Source organism: Dipteris shenzhenensis, chromosome 7 (assembly GCF_047967505.1).
Source record: "Dipteris shenzhenensis isolate YYH24624 ecotype China chromosome 7, Dip_SZ_1.0, whole genome shotgun sequence".
Taxonomy (NCBI): domain Eukaryota; kingdom Viridiplantae; phylum Streptophyta; class Polypodiopsida; order Gleicheniales; family Dipteridaceae; genus Dipteris; species Dipteris shenzhenensis.
Genome location: NC_141602.1, coordinates 25,106,389 through 25,127,800, shown reverse-complemented (window position 1 = coordinate 25,127,800; position 21,412 = coordinate 25,106,389). Strand labels below are relative to the sequence as shown.

The 21,412-nt window shown below is 40.6% G+C and overlaps 1 pseudogene; it reads right to left on the bottom strand.

Annotated features, from left to right (window-relative positions):
• Positions 1 to 10,103: 10,103 nt before the first annotated feature.
• On the bottom strand, positions 10,104 to 12,563 carry LOC147900137 (purine permease 3 pseudogene; annotated as a pseudogene).
• Between the last annotated feature and the right edge of the window lie 8,849 nt (positions 12,564 to 21,412).

Genomic DNA, 21,412 nt, shown 5'->3' with positions numbered 1-21,412 from the left:
TGGCTTATACTTCCAAAATTTCTTACATTGGAAACTATGGGGTAACTTTTCCACTGGTAAGGTGTTCCCAAGTAAGGGTTCATTTGCTGTGCATACTCCTTCTAGTCCCTCAAGGGACCATTTAAGAGGAGGTGGCTTAGATACAATTCGACGATCCTTGTTTGCACACGTTCAAATTCATTGAAGTGTTCAGCCTTGGATTTTCTACGATTTCCTCCTTCAGCTTTCTTGCGGGATCTTCTGCTGTTATTCAACTTTGGAGGTTCATGAACTTTTGGAAGCTTGATTGCCATTAGGGCATGTAGAATGGCTAAGTCATTGTCAAAGACTTGATCTTCAATTTCAGCATTCTCAGCCTCAGTTTCAAGGTCCCAAGGAAAATCTGAGTCATCATTGGTATGGGTACCTTCTTCAGGTTCATTATCCCACTCGAGGTCAGCCACAAAGAATGGGGGCTGACAAAGAATGGGACCACTAGATCGATTGGTTCTTCATGTGTGAGTGGAGGATCTACCTGCATGACCCTAGCATCTATCTGTGAGAAGATGGGGTCTAATGAATGGTAGTTGTCAATGGTTGCCAATGTTTGTATCCAATTATTAACATTACTTTGTGTATCGCCTGCTATCGCATGCTATTGTAGGGGACCTGATTTGCTTGAGATGATCATTGAAGAGCTTCATCCAATGCTCTAGGAACAATTGGTTTTATAGCTCTTATTCCCACATTAACTCAAAATACTACAAACACAAGGGAGAAGAAGAGGTTTCATACATACAAGAGGGAGGGGGAACCAATCCCACCTTTTCTTCATAGTGATGTCAAAACCCATTTGTATACCAAGTAGTCTAAAAAATCTTTCCTAATAATCTGTAGATAAGATGTTCCGATGTATCGGCGATCACCAAATCCGTGCATCTATCAAGCCCCTTCTCTGGAAAGCCCAGGTCAATATCACTCTCCCAATTGGAGAAAACCCCACATACTGAATCTCAATAAAAAACAAATATTATATGTTTTCAAGCAAAGCATACAAAAGGGTTTGCAATAAAGCCTCTCCCATCATACCCTTATCCGCTTCTTTCTCTCCTTCTTGTTCTTCCTCTTCTTCTCCTTCTGCCATGGTGGGCTATCCCATGGAGGATGTACTGGCTCTGTATCGACTGCTTCTTGAACCACACCAGCTCTACCTCTACAGTGTGCTTCACTTTTTCTAGAGTTTTTGTAGACTAGAGGCTAGCTTCGGCAATTACATTTAGATTTTCTTCAACATCTGCCTCTTGCTCTACTACAAGAAGAGTAGGTACTCCCTATATGAATGGAGGTGTATGATGTCCTCCATTTCTAGCATGATAAGGGTAAGGATACAAATCAGGTTTGTACATGCCCCAACTAGAGATCCTTCTCCTCATCCTTTGATATTCTTATTAAAAAATTTTGGACTTAAGGTTTTACAAATTCTATGCAGCCTATGTCTAAAACAAGGATCAACTTTGCGACACTCTAAAAGAAGACTGATCGGAACCCATTCTACTCGATGTATGTCTAACCGAATCTCGAAAGGCCTAACTTTTTTAATGATAATCAATGACATCTCTGAAAATGTCCATGTGCTTATGGCTTGTCACTACTACATCGATCTCCTGCTCAAACATCTTATACAAGTCCACTTCTCTACTCAAATAACGACTAGAAACCATAAACTAGTGGTATGCATCACGAGGTATGGCCATTGGAGGTTTGTAGAAGCTAATGTGAGCTGAGGGTTTAAGAGGTGGAGTGTAGGAAATGAGTACAATAAATGCTATTTTTATCCCTAGGGCCTTTAAATAGCACTATGGACTTTTTAAAAGTCAAAGGTGACAATTTATGATTAAAATATTGGGCAATAAAATATATTAGCTCATTTTTATTAATCTTGGATACAATATTGAAATCTATTGTAATTTAACATGACGTTTTTCCAAAAAACATTCAATGTTTTAATAGATTTGAAAAAATAATATACACATTGGTTGTGAACTTTAAATCTACTTAATTATTAATAATCAACATTTTAAAAGGTTTTGGAAAATAATATAGACTAATTTCTTATTGACTTCAAAACTACTAAATTTATTAACAATGAAAGATTCAACAAACTAATAAAGATTCATTCCTTGTGTACTTCAAAAGTAATACATTTATTAAGTTTATTGTCATTGCACCCTTTTATAAATAACATAACAATACCAAAACTTTTCAATTTATTTGATACCAATATGAATGGCCAATATACAAGGATTCTTCCACTTGTTGTGCATTGATGTTGCTTCAAGTCACCTCCTCACTATCTTACCAGTCAGTGTGAATAAAAAATCACTATCATCAATAGTGATAGCAATGTATTCTTGAATGTGCTTCAAGCTCCAACTATCCATGACCTCAAGGCATTGGATTTCACCATTTGGCATATGTATCTCTACCTTAGTGGTGTCCGCTACATCACAATCCATAGGTATCCATGTGCCATGATTATTTTTCCAATGCCTATAAGCATATCTCATATAACAAATATGTGCACTACTTGATACCTTATTACTAAACTTTCTTTACTAACTACACATCTAAAATGGTCTCCCTTCCAAAAACCTTCCCTAACATCCCATGCTAGATAAAGAAGATTATCAAGAAAGTCCTCAACCACATATTTGCATACCCACATGGTCTTTGTTTTATGGAGAAACACTGATTTGAAGTAGTAAACAAATACAATGGCAGGCATGAACCAACTAATAGAACTGAAAGTAAACTTCATTGATGGTTGACCATCAAATCTCATCTTCATTCTAAATGCATCTATAGAGAATGGATCTGGAAGAGGCCATTCCGGACTATCAAAGTTAGACAAAGGAACAAGACAGAGGAGTCCATATGCACCTTCTCTAAGAGGTACTTGGTAGCATGCATTATAGAAAAGCATACTAGATTTTGTTAAGGAGGTAGGAGTCCTTCTCAAGAACATTATCTCCCCAATGTTTGAATGAAAAGCTTGAAATGTTCTGGTGAGACTCTCCAAGGGTTGGGTTTTGACTTTGGTGGAAGGAAAAATATCTATATAAAAAGTAAAGAAAGATGTCAATGAGCCCATCTCTCTCTCTCTCTCTCTCTCTCTCTCTCTCTCTCTCTCACACACCTCCCTCTCTCCTGATACCATATGCCGGTGCATTCTTCAATCCAAATGGCACTACTCTGTAACAATAGTTACCGCATTGAGAGGCTCATAGTCAATACATACTCTCAATCCTCCTGTGTGCTTAGGAATGATTACCACTGGACTGCCATAGTGACACCCCGAGGTGGGGATCAAGGGAGGTCTCTCCACCAATGAGAGGCCAATATGGAATCCTCCATTCTTTTAATGCCCAAGCCTTCCCATTGGCTAATTTGCTACTCACAAATCTTAAGGACCTAATCTAAGAGGTCCCATTTTAGTCCAAAATTCCCCTAATGCTCTCCATAGGGTCTAGAGCTCGTCTATCAAAGGTGTCATATACACATCCATATTCTCTCTTGGCCTTGTACTTCCTTGGAACAAGTAGGGCAAGCATGAGGTGTCCCTTATTTATTGTTAACCATGGTAAGATATTGTAATTCACCAAGGCTATGGGCCATGTTGACCAAGATGTCGAGCATAACCCAAAAATTGGGTTCATGCTATCCTTTGCAAGCCCAAGATGTAAGTTGTGTATCTCTCCCTCGCAAAGTCCAACCTCAGTCCAACGACATGTTGTCTATGTGCTTGCAAGCAGCACAATCTATAGGAATCCTCAAAGTGTCATCAGTGGACCGATGGGTAGCATGCCATGTCATGGTTTTGCCAATGTTTGTATATACCGACGGTGACATTGTTTGATCTTTACTGATGGTATGCCAACCCTTACACTGATGCTTTTCCTTCTAGGGGAAAACATACTAATGTAATTTCCATCTGTATTTGCATCAAAAAAACACCAATACCTTGTAGTGCTAGTTAATTTTAATAGGTTAATGTAGGTAAGAGTGTGTATAATATATATGTACAACCTCTCACCCACTTGTAAGGTCTCTACATGTTTGAAGTTCTTACATTACCTTTGTGCAACAAATTGGAGACATGGAAGCTTCATCTTTTAGATGTGCAAATCCCTTCTTTATATCATGGATTTTCTTCTCTTATGTTTCCGGGATGTTTCCATTTGGCTCAAGAAGGCAATAGACTCGCAATAGATAAGTTGATGATGTGTCAATCCTAGAGATCAACTAGTATTGCTTTGAGCTTGTTATGAGCGGTACTGTAAATGCTCCACCATTTTCATGTCCAAGACTTGGAAGATAATAGAGAATCATTGAACCAAATTCTTGGAACCAGGCTTTGATGTCGAAGACCTCATCATAGTTGTTAAGCTCTTTTATACATGGTCTTTGCACTCTACAAGCATTTTCACTACTACGAACAATCATCGTAGTGCATGTGGGTTTACACGTTGCGTGTAGTATGCAGTGTTGCTTTTTTTTGTTCTTGGTCATGGATCTCTAGGCTCCTAAAGGGTATCTAGCTAGTGTGTTCTTGTAAATCCAGCTGAGGAACCATGGGTATGTGTAGGATAAGGAATGATTCATGGTTTTAGAATCAGGGATTCCATACACTGAATGCATTGCACACTTCATGCCAGTAAGGACAATGGAAGCATGAGTTACAAATTGAGTTCTGACATGTTTCAAGAGTAGGGTGCATATATTTAAAGAAATAGATAGCCTCTTTTTTGTCAACAATTAAGCACTTTGTTCAAAACATTTGCTTTGGATCTTTTCGAAGACATACTCCAAGAGACATGATGTTTTGTACTCAAACTATGGAACTCGTGATTTCATGGAATATGACGTATCTAAGATTTTCACCTATCTCTGTGAGTAATTTAGGAGACACTGTCTTTTTAAATTTCTATACATCATTTAAAGAAGAGCAACGACCTTCATCTTACTATTGGGTGCCCTTGGAAACTTTGAATTGGCTGTGCATATCAAAACTACATACACACAGCATCAAAAGATGAACTTATCCATTGTAAACCGTACACACTCATTTCCTATGCTCAAACAAACAAGATCCAACTTTTATTTGTGCACTGAGCTGGGTGCCTATAGCCGTGGATAAGGGGAAGGGTGTCTATGGAGTTGAACTCTCACAACATTGAGTTTCTACATTCAATAAGACTCTATGAACAATGCATCATACTTTACTTCACTTATTTTTCTTAGATTGGGCCCATGCCCCTTCACTCTACCTATTACTGCTCTATAACATAAACAATAATTGTCTTCTTTTGCATGGGTGTGTCCAGGTTTTCACAAACCAATTGACCAATGATGGGCAGAATGCTCTACAACAACTGTTCATTTGTGGATCATTCATGTTCCCCCTTCCACTTCATCAAGGTTACCCCTTTGTTCCTTCACAAACCATGTGCAGAGCCTTAAAAATCTCTACCCTCTTATAATGTGCTACAGAGGTAATGGCTATGGTCCATGGCAAAAGTCAATGGTGCTAGCATCATTGGCTTGATCCTTGAATCTCCTTCTTAGAAGAAAATTTTCTTCCCACTTCTATCACATCCAAATTTTCAAACCAAATCGCTTTTGGGGAGAGAAATATATCGCTCCTTTATAGAGGTCAAGCATCACTATTTCCAAGTAGTATTGCCATTATCAAGGTTAGCCTACTACATGGCCGATGGCTATATGGCACACAAATTTTTGTGTCATCGAGTTCATTTCTCCCTATTAACTAATCACGTACCCCTCTCTTCTCTAGGGAGCCTGCAAAGTCTTGGGCACAAAACCTACTCGATGGTTTGCATGCAACAAATCGGTTCTAACATTAAACATGCAGTCAATTCTGAGCATGCAATACTTTAAACATGCGCTCGGTTCTAACATTAACATGCAGTCAATGTTGAGCATGCAATACTTTTAGAATGTGCCTTGCACAGCCCTCATAATCCTTATCCATAGCATCAAGATATGCTGACTCTTGAGCATGTAGCATGTGGCATAATGTACTTTGCCCAACCTCCACACTCCTTTATGCATATCATCAACCTTAGCTTTCCACTTGAGGGATTTCAATCTCGGGGTCAAATTGAAGGTTGGGTCAAGAAAGCAGCTAAAAATAATGGTACCCTGAAGAAGACAGATAAGGGGAACTATACTATGAAGGGAGCCTTGTTGACTTGGCTTGCTTCACGATCTCATTTTGTTCCTTGAGATTTTGCTACAATTTCTCAGCCTAAACACCTCTGGGACACCTCTATAATATTTCTACAAGGGGCAAGATTATACAATCATGCAATTATAAATAAGAAAGCAAAAGGAGGTCTTTGTCAAAGTGGTAATGACATTAAAAAGTTGCTAGACACATGATACATTTTTGCCTCTTAAGCATGGTATGAATCTTTTAATTTCACTTACATGATGAGAAGCCTTACATGCAAGTGTACCTTCCTAATCAACAATAATTAATATTTATTGATCATTATGATATTTGCATTATAGCTTCAAGTAAGAGTGTGACATATACGATTGTAACTAAAGGGTTTCATTATAATGCCCTCCATGAGGAAGGGCACAACATACTATGTTCTAACTTTCTAGGGACATGGATTTCTCTACTAGGACAAAAAGATGGAAACCTCAACAAGTCAGGAATACCATAGGGAGAATATACCTCCATCAACAAATTGAAGGTTATTCATTAAATATATTTTGTACCACCTTTAGTAGGAAAAACATTCTTACAAGCGAATGTTATTGAATGTTGTCCCAGAATTTGAATCATCAAGTTCTTGAGAACACTTGATAGAGCAATATATCCAACGTTTTAAGCTACTTACAAAGAAGAAAAAAGTAGGTTGCATGATAGAAGCATAAATTTCATAAATAGGCCACCAACTATGGGTCATGTTTTCTACTATCTTACTAACTTGGAATCCTATAGATCCTCAAAATTTATGGCAACATTTTGAGGACCCTATAGTTGACGATGTAGGGTACACTCTATGTTACACATGGCAAAATCAGTAGCAACTACCTTATGACACAGCCATTTTCTTTTACTACTTGTTGTTATGAGCACATACCAGGACACTTTTGGAATCTATGGCATGCCATCACCACCCATGGGGAGGTCACATAGAAAAAATGTGGCTATCACGTGCATTCAATAGAAGGACAATTTGAAATCATGTTATTAATATAAATATATTTACAAAGGGGTGTCATTAAACATGTTATAGATTAGTATAGTAAATGGTGTCTTTAATAATACAATATTCATAAACAAGGAAGTTACAGAATAGTCCTTCAATACATATGATATATAGGGTTTACCTATAGTGACTCCCCCAAGACAACATTCTTGCAACAAAAGGATCTTCTTATGGCTATGCATAATGGCAACAAGAAGGTACCAACATGTAGGCCATGAGGATGAAACGCTTAAACAATTTCTTAATGCTATTAACACAGGGGGTGAATTTACTTCTTAGATGACAATCCATATATTCTTATATAAATTCCTTGTAAAACACAATTGTGGTCATTGCCAAATGGTCATCACTTCATTTGGCATGGCTTTCAATTACTGCTTCTAGGTATGCACCAAATAAGTGAGCTTCAACACTAAACAATACCCCAATCGTCCCCTCATAAGCCTTTAAATCTTTGTCAAATCTTAATATCATGTAATGTTATTCTACATGTTACATTATAGGTGGAAGGTTGGCATACTCAAGGTCTAAAATCTTGCTTGTAGTACATAAAAATTCCACTTGTAATGTTGGTAATAAGCACACACCTTATAGGATTCATTTGTGTATTCAATCAATCATATGGAATGAGCACCAATGTCCACAATTCTTTTAAAATGTTTTAAATTAAAAAGTACATTTTAATTCAACTTAAATTTATTTAAACAACTTAAATCATTAAAAGCACCTACTTTTATGGCAGAAATATGGTAATTAGTTGACCACATACTAGTCAATATCTCAATTCATTGCATGGTATGCAGGTAATACCTATTAATCACATGGTATCCAAAAGTCACAGTATGTTAGGAATTAACCAATCCACCAATCACCAAACAAAGGTTCTTGATCAAGCGGTTTATCGAGTTTACTTTAAAATTTTGATAAATTTGTTTAAATCACTTTTTAAGATCAACAATTCAAATCCACTAGAATCCTTGACCATGGTTCACAAGCATACATTTGAATTGACTGATGGAACCCTCCAAGACATAATATATGGGGCATGTATGCCTCCATGCCCGTGTTTACTATTTAGAAACATGGTGCTTTTGCTACGTGGTGACTTTCACAGACCATAACTTGTTGTTCCACATGGGACCAAGGAGACAATTCTAGATGCCACTTTATGTCAGTGTTTGAACCAAAATCTTTTGCTTATCTCAACACATACATTCTAAATTGTAAGGAATGATGCATCCAGTGAAGGCTTTGCATAATGGCTTTCCTCAAAAGCATTCAATTCATAGAATCTCTCAATTCCCTTTGCAAAGGTGCGTGTTAATTTAGCATTTGGATGTACTTCAAATGTCCTTCTTGATAAGATCAAGAAGCCTTCAATGCAAACTAAAATGTTATGAATGAACGAGCAAGAAATGTAATGGGTCCAAAACAAAGCCATTGAGCTTGAGTGAATGATTGATGAACTTAAAAAACTCAATCAAAGAAGTGATAAGTTGCTAATTGGGACTGAATCCATTCTCAATGGCTATAGTGAAGGAGCATGCTTTGCTTGCATGATCAGGCATTCAATCAATGACCTTGGCTAGCATGCTCTTGGTCTTGATTGCTATGCTAAAAATGTTTTTGCTAGTATTCGGATATACCCTACTATGTGCTCTTCATTGCTATGCACTTGTCCTCATTATGTCTTGGCTATACTCTAGCTATGTTGCTTGTACACTCTTCACGTGCTCTCATGGCTTGGAGCTTCCCTTCAAGCTTATTTTCTCTTTGTAGGTAAGCTAAGCTTTTGCATGACTACTAGTATTGTGCTATAACAAGGTTGCACGTTACGTTTCTGTAGCTAAGGACTTGCTAAGGTGGTACATGCTTTTCACTGGTCCTTGTTCTACAACTACCGACTTGTTGTTGATACATTGAACATGTTTGTCTTTTAAGTAGAAATTAGCTTATACCCATGCTCAATATGTGATAGCTTACCTTGTCTAGTCTTTGCTAACTTGCGACAAGCACTTACTTTTAAGTAGCATCACTGGCATTATCTACTATGGTCCTTTGCAAGCCTTCAAAGACTCAATATAACTTCAAAAACTTCTCTATGGCCTATTGCTTAACTAGAGACGGCTGCATTACCCTTAAAATACTCATAGAGCCTCAATGCTCCATTGCTAGCTAGCTCTCAAGAACCTTCCACATTTAACAATTCTTAGGATATGCTTTCTTTTAGAAACAACACATTTTTTGTTATGGGCTACTCTTAGCCCAACTGAACAAGTCCCTAGCTTCTTCATAGTGGTATATAGGCTAGAAGTCACCAATAATGTCATTGCTCATCCTTTTTGCAATAATTCTAACATAGAAGCGCTCTTGGCCTTTTCTTGCTTTAGATTAGGGACATATGCCCATTTAACACTTTTTGTATATCCACGTAATGTTTGCATTCTCAAAAAGGACTAATAAAACATCTCCATTTAACTAATTCTCACACTCTACTCTAGGATGGGTAGTCTAATCTTCATTATTCAGCTCCGTTATTAGAGGGGTGATTTACTCGAGCTTTTTCTCTCCCACAGTTAATAGTTCAAATTAATTAAGTGGTAATTTGTGAAGCATCCAAGGAAACATCCGTTTGAGTAATAGCAATCAAAATCCACCTCTTGCCTGTTGGAGACCGTTAAGTCTAGCAACCCTCTCTGTTTTCCATGTGGTTTTATATCTTTAAAAAAATCTTTATTCGTAGTTGTTAGTTTTGCTGGAGGTAAATAAAACAGAAGCCCTGCCCACGAGCTATTTTGTACTCGGCTAGCCTTTTATTTTACAAAACATAGTTCAAGAAATTTACTCGGGCAAACTATGACACATTCTTGCCACTTATCATTGGTTGATGATCATAAGATGATGATGCAATGTTTTCAATAGGAAATGTAGACTGCGTGTAGATTTGCATTGCCTTTGCACATTAAAGGGTCAACAATGCAGTGCCTCCACAATTGAGTATTACTGAAACTCAGCAATACAAGCGAAGCAAAAGCATCTTTTGACGAGAATCCATAAGATTGAGATAGAAGTAGACTGTATTGGAGGCATACTAATTTTTGCTGCAACCTTGGTGCCCTCTTTGTAGGTTCGTCGCTGTTCACATTCTTGTCGGATATGAATTTTGCAATAATGCTTTCCAAATTCCGGTCTCCCAGAAGGAAGACCTGCGACAACCCCAGTAGCATTGGAGTAGCCTTGCAATGACTTCGTCAATCAGTCTCACCTTTGCAATGGTTACCAGCAGCAATCCTGCCATTCGCTTGGAAAATTGCTAGACTTGTGAACTGCCCACCTCTTCCTCTACGGCCTTCTGTGATTTGGAGGCAAGATAGCCACCGTAGATGTAGGAAATGAAACCCCACATCGACAGCAGCATCGCAATCCCTTTCAACGGAGAGAATTTGTCGTGGAAGAAAATTACGGCAAGGATTGGGAGGACCGGAAGAATGGCAGTCATGAAAACGCACGACATGAGAGAAGACGTGAGGAAGATAATCCCGGCGGATCCTAAAAAAAATAACTGCCACCCGATAGCTGACCCAACAAGAGTTACAGAGTATACACCGGAGCCCAGAGTGAAATTTACAGCTTCCTCATGTATAGCAGCAAAGTCCCGGTCTATCCACATACCCAACATCGAGAAGAACGTTGCCATCACAGCTATAGCAGTCTGCGCTTCGAGCACCACCACGAAATTAGTCTTTCCCACCATCTTTCTGAAGATGAGCTCCATCAGTGGTAGGAGCAATGCGTATATAGCCGAGGCGGCTATTGTCGCCACGAATCCCAAGATGTATTGCTTATTGGTGGTTCCCTGTGGTCTGTCAGACTCAGAGTAAATGCCCAGCAAAACTGCTCCAATTGTAATTACAAATACGGAATTAATCATGTAAGAAGTAAGCTTCTTGCTCACTAAGGCATACGTGAATATGGCATTGAAAGCCAATTGGCTTGCACAGAGCAGCGAATTAGTGGAAACGGGCAAGAAGGAGAGGCCCCAAGAGTAGAGCAGATTATCGAATGCGGTAATGCAGCCCATTCCGACGTATACGACAGCAAGTTTAGGGGTGAGCGGTGTCGGACGGACGCCGAGCCACCAGTAACAAAAGAAGAGAGGAAATAAGTTGATAGGCCATCCCACGGACTGTATCCATGTGTAGAGCCAACGATGAGATCCGCCATGCACAAAATAAAGACGTCCCAAAAGAGTAGCGGAGCAGCCTCCAACAAGGGCAATGAGGCAGCTAACGATCATGAGTGCCCACTGGGTGGAGGTCTTCCCAAAGTATAAACGGCGGGTGCAACGAGGGAGCTGCGCCCCATCGCTCTGCGTGTTGAAGACCGCTTTCACGTTATCATGTACTGAGACTTTGATAGTTCCCCCAGTAAGCAATACGATTGCGTTAGAAGCTGGTTTGTCACATGGGATCTCAGCCATATTGCTCGGGCAGTGTGGAGACAAAGGAAGCAATGCTTGCCAAGCAGGTCAGGAGACCCTTTCTTTAACTCAAACCGAGCAGGAAATATCTCCGAGTCCCACTCTTGCAGAGTGGCCAAGATAAATCAGCACTGAAATTTCACTACACCGGGCCACACGCAGTCTTGCAGCTTTATTTCCCCAAAATATCCAGCGAGTATTAGATAGGCTCATACAACGCCGCCTTCTACGCAGAAAAGGAGAGCTTTAGCTGTGCAACTGGCTTCAAGAGTTCTCAGCTTACACGAAATATCTGAACAATCAGCGCTAGGTAGGCCGCAGCTATGAGGCTATCCAGATTAACCGAAGGCTAGCATGAGAAAGCAAAAAGATTATGGGATGGAAAGGCCTGGGGGGCAGATGGCTTCTTGTAACATGCGCGAAAGCCTAGGCTTACACGAAAAGACTGTTGAACAAGCACAGGCTGGCTTAGGGGGACAAAAGCAGTAACTGAGCAGAGAAGGGAAGAAGGACCACTCTTGAAAGCTGTGATTAGAATTAACCCAGAGCTCGCGGTGAGAAAGCAAAGAATGCTGGAATGAAAAGGGTATCTGAATCGAGAATTATATAGAAAGAGAACTGGGGCCAGAGTGGGGAAAGATGATGAAGGCGATGATGTGGAGAAATGGCGGTTGAATTGAGGACAAGAGTCTTGCGATGACCAAGAAGATCAGGAGAAAGATATGTAAAAGAAAAGCGTTGATGTCAAATCTGAGGAGATGGTGAAAGCAAGAACGGTGGGAGGTGGGTGAAACTTGAAAGGATATGTAGGCGGCTGGAGGGAAGAAATGAAGTGAGGAGCCAAAAAACTGTTGGGACGGAGGCTGGGGGATGGAAAACAGGCATGGCTGCGCAGAATCTCTTAAGTGGGTATGAAATAGAGGTTTGGCAGTTTGGTCACATCGATTCACCAAACAGATCTTCACCCTCGATTCACACCCCACGAATGGATGCACATGGGCAGTGGGCACTTTTCTGGCTTCCAATGGAGGTGCCGCCTTCCAACTTTCACAAAAATCCTGCAAAGTGTAGTTACTGAACCTACGAGTAGGCTACCACATCTCTATTTTTTCGGTTTGTAAAATATATTTGCTCAATTTTGTAGAATGTGCACAAGTTTAGACAATTTAGCTATGTTTTAGCTTTAAAATCTGAACAAAAACATTCAAAATTTCTCAAGGGTGTTGTGAACCAACCTCAAATGGAGTAAACCTGATCATACAATGCACTAAACCTAAAACGGTTGCCAGTGACTCCCTACGTGTTTCCACGCAAGGATAAATGGGCCATTTTCTTGCAAGACAACCACCTGTGTTCTGTTCTCACGCCACAACGTCAAATGGCACTCTGAGCCAATGGTGGCAGAATGAATCCAACGCTTGGATCCAAAGGGCATCCTGGGTGAGACCTACATAGAGAAATGAACCTGCAGCTCGAGAGGTGAACCTGCAGTCTCGGCCTAGGCATCCACCAATCAACTCTCACCCTTCCCTCCATGCAAACGTCTTCTGTCTCTGTCTCTGTGTTGATTCATTGCGCTTGCTCTTCTACCTCTATCTCCATTCTACACACGGGAACAACACAGGCAAGTGGCTGTTGCGCAACCCACCGTCACTGGTGGCGTTGAGGAGGGGTAGGGGTGTCGCATTCACCCCTGCGTGGAAACAGCTCCTCCCTCAACTCAAAGCTGCTACCGGTGAGTCTTCCCTCATATATGAACTAACTAGCATTGGAGGCTCCAAGAAACAATTTTTCCTAAAAAATACAGAACCTTTCAAGTTCACAAATTTAAAAGTTTTTATTGAAATCCTGCAGGCTTAAGCCGTTTAATTTGAAATTTTTGAATATTTGAAACCTGAGAGGTCCCCACAGAATGTGGCGTAAGGGTTTAGGATGAAGGAAGAATTTTCGATGAGGTAAGATTTTGAGAGAGAGAGAGAGAGAGAGAGAGAGAGAGAGCGAGAGAGATTGCTCAGAGAAGAGTGGACTCTAGACTTGACAGAGAGCAGGCAGGCCACTGCTGCTGAGTGGAGTAACTCTGGACACAACTTAGAAGTAAGAATGTTGAATATTGTTCATGTAGAACTGCTAGTCCTTCAATGCAATAATGCCTCTACAGACTCTTTATTCAAATGCTTGTCGCTTTGGCAAACATCCTGTATACGGTAAAACCTATCATTATATAGTTGACGAGACACCCCTTCGTACATCTCACCATTATTCATCCCCTTCTTGTTATTAGTCCTCACCCCTCACAGTCCTCACGCCTGATCATTCTGCAGTCTCTGCACTGCTTTTCTTGCTTGCACGCATCATCAGATGATTCAGATCCATCACCCATCACCATATCCCTTTCATCTGGCCCTCTCTACGATATCTATCTCCTGCTTGTATGAGTTTACGGCCTTTGATTCCTTCGCTCGCGCTCCTTTCCCAGCGCACATGGTATATGAACAATATATACGGTGCCCCCAGCCGTAGGGTACCTACCACTGAACAGCCTCCTCTCCTTTTGGACGGCACCTCCGAAGAAAGTCGTAGACCCTCAGGCTCCTGCTGATAACAACAGCCTGCATGATGCCGCCAGCTTCCTGTCCACTGCGTGACCTTTCAGTCTCCTTGTACATACAATATACAGATTTCTTCCGAACGTTTTCTGGTATTACCTCCTATCTACTTCTACTGCTACTAGTGTCTTCTTACTGCACATTCTTTTAAGGAGATTTATATGCTCGTCAAATCAATATTGATCCTCGGTTTGTCATTGGCCCAAAATTCCTAGGTGTATATATAAAAATGACAATTTTTCCCCATTTCCCTTTTTCATTTGACAAATTTTTTTCGAGCGCGTTTATAAATGAAAAAGAAAACACCCAATGACAATGATTTTTTCGTCAATTTTTGTCCCTGTGCAGCAGCAGCTCGTCTCCTGCCCAATCTTTCGGTCATCAATTCCCACATGAAATCGCGACAGAACCTGTCCGTTTTTTGTCGCTTATTACCCGTGATCATCGTTGCCATCGCCAACAAGTCCCAAGATGTTTACACCTGAGGTTCGCATTTGTAATTTGTCGTAGGGTGAGTTTTGTGGCCATGATTTCACGCAAGAGCCCCTTTAACCAGGAACCCACTCGTTTTGATCATGGTAGCGCCCATTGCAGCAGGTCCACATATTCAGCTTGCCATCACATTCCTTGCCAGCAGCCACACCCAAGAATCAAGATGCCGCCTCTAATCATTCACCTGCCTCGTCAAATCTGCATTATCAATATATCTGATCCACCTCAACAAGCTTAGCATTGAGCAAAGCTTATCGTTCAGCCTGAACAGTCTCGGAGTAATGATCAATGCCTGAATGTAGCATAATATGCTCCGCGTCGCCTTCCCTCCCGCTATGCAGATCTTGACCTTTGATGTGCGCGAGAAATCAAGAGAAGAGACCCACATTCTGTCAATGAAAGATTATAATAAAGTGGAATTAGATCTGCACGTGCAATGTCCTGCAGGATGTCTTCTATTCATACACAAGGAAACGCTCCAAAGATTGCATAATTTCCACATTTCAGTCCAGCATCAAGGATTTGCTGTGTAGTTCTTGCCTAATGCAAATATCAATACATCTTTTGGCGTCGGGTCATGATGGGTACAGAACGGTGGCTTATGCACGTTTCCGGAGCATCGACAAGCTCTTTTTCCGCACGTTTCCGATGGCGAGTTTTGCGTGCCGGATTCCTCTTTGCAGCGGGAAGGAAAAACGCAAATGGAAGGGTTACCAGCAAAAGCCAAGCCGCCCAAGTCTTCAGGCTGGATTTGCTGGAGATATGGGTACTTTCAATCGACTGCAGATTGAGATGTCATGAGGAATTTTAGGTGCAGTATTGCACGCTGTAGCAGATGTACTTAAAGAGTAGCAAAGTGCAGATCTGTAACCACCACCCGAACAAAAGCAAACTGATGCCAATTCCTCCGGCTTTGAAGGTGTTCGGCACCACCGCCGATACTGTAATCTGTTCACAAGATTAAGCAGAAGGGCAGATCGGAAAGAACGGAAAAGGCAAGGTACCAATTCTTTCGCGTAGATTTGTCGGAGATTTCGAGGCCGACATAGACTAATTGTTGTGCTAGTTTGATCTTGCAAAAGGTATCGTGCACGTAAAAGGCTTTCAGCAACTTCTATTGCAAAATTGCCACAATAAATTTCTTTCTCCTCGGTTGAACTTTTAATACAATTCGTTTAGTCCTTCCTTGCAATTTAATATCCCAAAGATAGGATTATCGTTTGACTCTAAAATGCATAAAAGAGTCTTACTATTTTCAAAGCCCAAATTCATCTCCCCAGCCAAAATGGGGAGTTACGCCACTTGCACTCCCTCATTGTTTTAGCTCCATTGACCCACCTTGCTCTTACGAGTAGCATGACCCATCTACGACGGGCTAGACACCCGCTCCATTGGGTCTCAAGGTGGGATGTATAGATTGTGAATTTTTAATTTTAGGTAGATGGGCTTTTCATCTTTGTATGCAATTTGTGTTTCACTTAATGCAGAGAAGGCGAAAACCCACTAAGAGATGGGAGGGGAGAGGGTTTAGGGTTGAGAGAGAGAGAGAGAGAGAGAGAGAGATTATATATGTACATATACATGTGTGTGTGTATGTAATAAAAGAATAGAGCCATATATGCCAAGATACTGTTAGATATGCTCAATGCCCCATCATAATAAGACAAAGCATCCACAGACACGCATATAGACGCGTTTCCTTAATTTTAAAAAAAACTTACGGACGTGTCTATTAACGCATCTACAGACCCGTATCTAAAGGTGCGTCCATATAACAGACAGACGCGCAAATAGATGGCCTATTAGAAATTTTTAAAAAATAGACAGACGCGTAAATAAACGTGTCTATAGACGCGCAAATAGACGTCCTACTAGAAATTTAAAAAAAATAGAGATGCGTACATAAACGCGTTTATAGACGCTCTTTTTTTTTTTGTAAATAAAAGCAAAATTTTGTGTAGTTGAACAGAATGTTGTGTATGCTATGTAGTTACAAGAATCCTATTTCCATATTGTGCAATTCAATTCTTACAACCAACCGCATTTTAATTAGCACGATTGCAAGCACGTCTATAGCCGACGATTACAATTTCTAATAGAACATAACAACTCCAAAACGTTTAGTTCACAAAGCATTAATTGATAGAACGTTGAACAATGAAATTGAAAGCCAAAAAATAAAATGAGTGTATATTAATTCATAGCTCAAAAAGTGCTTGTATGTACATATAGCACGAAGCCAAGCCATGTCCTATGGCTTCAAGTACAAAAAATAAGAGGAGTGTATATACAAGAGAGGCACGAAGCCAAGCCAGTGGCTTCAAGTACAAAAAATAGTAGCACTACTTCTACGACTAATCTAAGTTCTCTGCGTCCTCGCTCTCTTCTTCGCCTCTTTCTTCGTCCCCTTCTTCGCTCCCTTCTTCCTCATCTTGTCCCTCCTGATCAGCCGCAAGGTCCTATAAATGAGGAACAACATGTATCAATGTATGAAAAATCAAATCTTTACTACAATATTGACATTATTTAATTGCTTTCAAATACCTGGGGGGCACTCTAGTAGCCCAGATATACTGCTCCTCAGTAATCAATCCATCATCATAAAAGTGTCTCCATGTATCTCCTCTGCGATGGTGGCGGTGGTGGGCTGTCTCGACAGAAGTAAGGTACCTATCCACGATATCAAGCTGCAAGATGACACAATTTGCGGAGGGGTTAGTACAAAGAAACCACCTCCTAATAAACTACATAAGCAATATAATTTGAGATCGATACTTACATTTCTCTAAAATGCACGCTTCCATATTGCTCCATCTAGATCCTTCGTGCCTCCACGTGCTGCAGACTGGGGTCCGCCTTCGCTGCCTTCATTGCTTTCTTCCACTCACGCTTGTGAGCGGTGTGGGGTTGGCTTGGCGGTTGACCTCCCTCGAGCCTGGCAATCTCGGCTAATACCTATCTCTTAAGGGAAGATCTTTTATTGCCAAGTATCATAACAATCTTTGACTTGGCCCATTTATCTGTGAACTGAACATTGGGGGGATTGGGATACCTAGAGCGAACAGTAGGGAGGGTCTCATCAGCCAACTTTTTTTTATGGTCTTTGTAGTGAATAAAGCAATCTCTGTAGTTGTTAGCAATTATAGAGTGCATGAAGGCCATGATGTCCTTCCCCCGTGCATCCATCAAAATGCCTCCTGTCTAAGTGATGTCATAGTAAATCGTACCATCACCCTCTGGCACGTCAACATCATCTAAATCATCCCCATCCCCAAAAAAAATAGATCCCACCACTCTTAAGAATGCTCTTGTTATGTCAATGGAGGTGGTTTGTTTAGTGGAGGAGACATTTCCATGTTCTATTCTTACAAGCCAACTACATCTCATAGTGCATTTGGTAAATGAGATTGCTATATGTGGTACTATACATGCACGATGGTTGTTCTTCCTAGAGCGCTTCATGAAGACCTTGAAGGGTTTTGTGAGACAAAATGCAAGACCCGAAGGTAGATGGCTGAGAGTTGGTTAGTATAAGAGTCACTTGTATATATTTCTGAGTTTCTTGTTGATGTGGATAGCTCTCTCCCACAACTATGGAGAAATGATGAAGACCTAAGGATGCTCTCTATTGTGCCTCAGGGGAAAGGACACATCATTGTCTAGAGGCCTCCCAATCACAGATTCATGTGGATCCAAATTCAATTACTTAGATATGAATGATAATACATTTGAACAATGAACATATTAGAAATTCAGTAGAAGATATTAAATATATACTTACCACCCATGCCTCGTTGTTGAGTCTGCCACTGCTCCCGAGGTGTGAAGGACCTATGGTAGAAAATGGTGGAGCATTTACAGTACTGCTCACAACAAGCTCAAAGCATTCAACATGGCAGTGAAGTTGTGGGGCAGTTGATCTCTAGGATTGACGCATCATCAACTTATCTATTGCCTTCTTGAGCCAAATGGAAACATAAGAGTAGCAAATCCATGATATAAAGAAGAAATTTGCACATCTAAAAGAGGAAGCTTCCATGTCTTCAATTTGTTGTACAAAGGTAATGTAAGAACTTTAAACATAGAGACCTTACAAGTGGGTGAGAAGTTGTAGATATATATTATACACAATCTTACCTAGACTAACCTATTAAAATTAACTAGCACTACAAGGTATTGGTGTTTTTTTAATGCAAGTACAAATGGAAATTACACTAGTATGTTTTCCCCCACAAGGAAAAGCATCGGTGTAAGGGTTGGTATACCATTAGTAAAGATCAAACAATGTCACCATCGGTATATACCAACACTGGCAAAACCATATTTTGACACGGGTAAACCTTCGCTATATACTGATGCTTAATAGAACTTTTTTTTTTTTGTGGGGCAAAATAGGGCTTGTTTCATCCCCATTGTGCCCCACCATTATATGTGTTTTATTACAAGGTAAGCATTACAACACATCATATGAGGTAGAAACATGCAAATTTTCCTAAAGCTCTGAAACCAAGTCTTATTAAAAAGATTCCCTTCAAAAGAGTGTGGTACAAACTTTGAATATGAGATATAAAATGGCTTTCCCATCATCGCTAGGGTACAACACATGTTCAAATGCAAGTCCATAGTAGAGTTGATGACATGGCATGCTATACAGTGGTCCACTGATGACACTTTGAGGATTCTTCTAGATTATACTGCTTGAAAGCACATAGACAACATGTCAGTGGACTGACACACAACTTACATTTTGGGCTTGCAAAGGACAGCATGAACCCACGTTTTGGGTTATGCTCGACGTCTTGGTCAACATGGCCCATAGCCTTGGTGAATTACAACCCCCCTAAATACCTCCCAAGATTCCCCCCATACTATCCCCATGAACTCATGACTTTCTTCTCAGCCTCTACCTTCTTTCAACCTCTCAACCTCTTCCTCCCTCTTCAAGCTTCTCTCAACCTCTTCCTCCCTCAACCTCCTCTCAGCCTCCTCCCCTCAACCGCTTTCTCATTCCAACCTCTCTCTCTTTGCTTGCTCCCATTCCTTCTACAATGGTGAAGCACTCTCCTTCCCCTAGACCAAATCTATCAATTCAATCTTGTATGGGTCACATTTTGGAGGATGATAGTGATGTTTGGATTCCTCAAGAGTTTAGGCTAATGTCCTGGGTCACAATGCAACCATCTTCAATAGGTCTATTCAAGGTTTCAAGGAAGGAGAGAGCAAAGAAATAGAAGCATTGGAAGGGTCGCATAATTGTTAGGTTTGAGACATGAACTTGGACCTTGCAAATCAAGCTTGCTTTCCTTCAAATTGTATCTCTCATTTGCATGGTCTCTTTTTGCATGATGGCACTTTATTTGTCCATTCTATGCATGTGAATTTGTGTTGATAAAGGTTGTTGTGGAGAGAGTAGACATGTGGGTTGAGACAAAGAGAGAGTAGACAAGTGGAGAGAGAGAGAGAGAGAGAGAGAGAGGGGGGGGGGGGGAGAAGGGACATGGTGAGGGAAAGAGAGAGGGAATGTGTGTGTGTGTGTGTGTGTGAGAGAGAGAGAGAGAGAGAGAGAGAGACAAAGAGAGAGATGGGCTCATTGACATCTTTCTTTACTTCTTATGTAGATATTTTTCCTTCCACTAAAGTCAAAACCCAGCCCTTGGAGAGTCTCACCAAAACATTTTAAGCTTTTCATTCAAACATTAGGGAGATAATGTTCTCGAGAAGGACTCGTGCCTCCTTAACAAAATCTAGTATGTTTTTCTATAATGCATGGGTCAATGCTTACTTGGGTGTAGCCAATCACCGAGCTATTTTCGAGGCCATTTTGCGACCACGATGCAACGCATTGGTGGGTGGGATTTTGAATTTTATGCGGACCTTCACTCTCACTAGAATAATCTTTTTCGGCATCATGATTGGCCCACTGGCGTAATAATGAGACACAATCTTATCATGGTCAATAGCACAGAGCTAGACACATAGCACTATATGCATTTGCTCATGAGCACAGAGATTGTTGCTTTGCCTCTAGCCTAACTACATCACACAGCCTTTGCCTTGCCATGTTTGCTTACGCAGCTTCGCCATCTGCCACTATGCAATACAATCTTTTGATGTGTTGACCACCGTGATGGTTCGAGCACAACCACTTGGCCTGACTACAGCACAAAATGTTTTCCTTGTTGCCACCTGTCATTGCACATCTTCGCCATCTATCACTGCACAACACAATCTTTTGGTGCACTGACCATCGTGCTGGTTCAAGCAATGATGTTGGCATGGAGAGAAATTGCATCCGATAGTTTTTGCGATAATAGTATTACATCGAAATTGAAACAAAATAAATTACATCCGAAGCAAACATTTAACAAAATAGTTTACATACTAAGACTTTGTCTTTGTGACACTTCTTTAAACACTTTTAGCACTTGTCAACACCACCATTGTGGCAGGACTGGGTGTCACTTTTTGCCCTTGTTAGCACTTGCACTTTTGACCTGGTGCCTTATATGCAGGGGACAATACGAGCACCTTATAGTGCTATCGTAGGT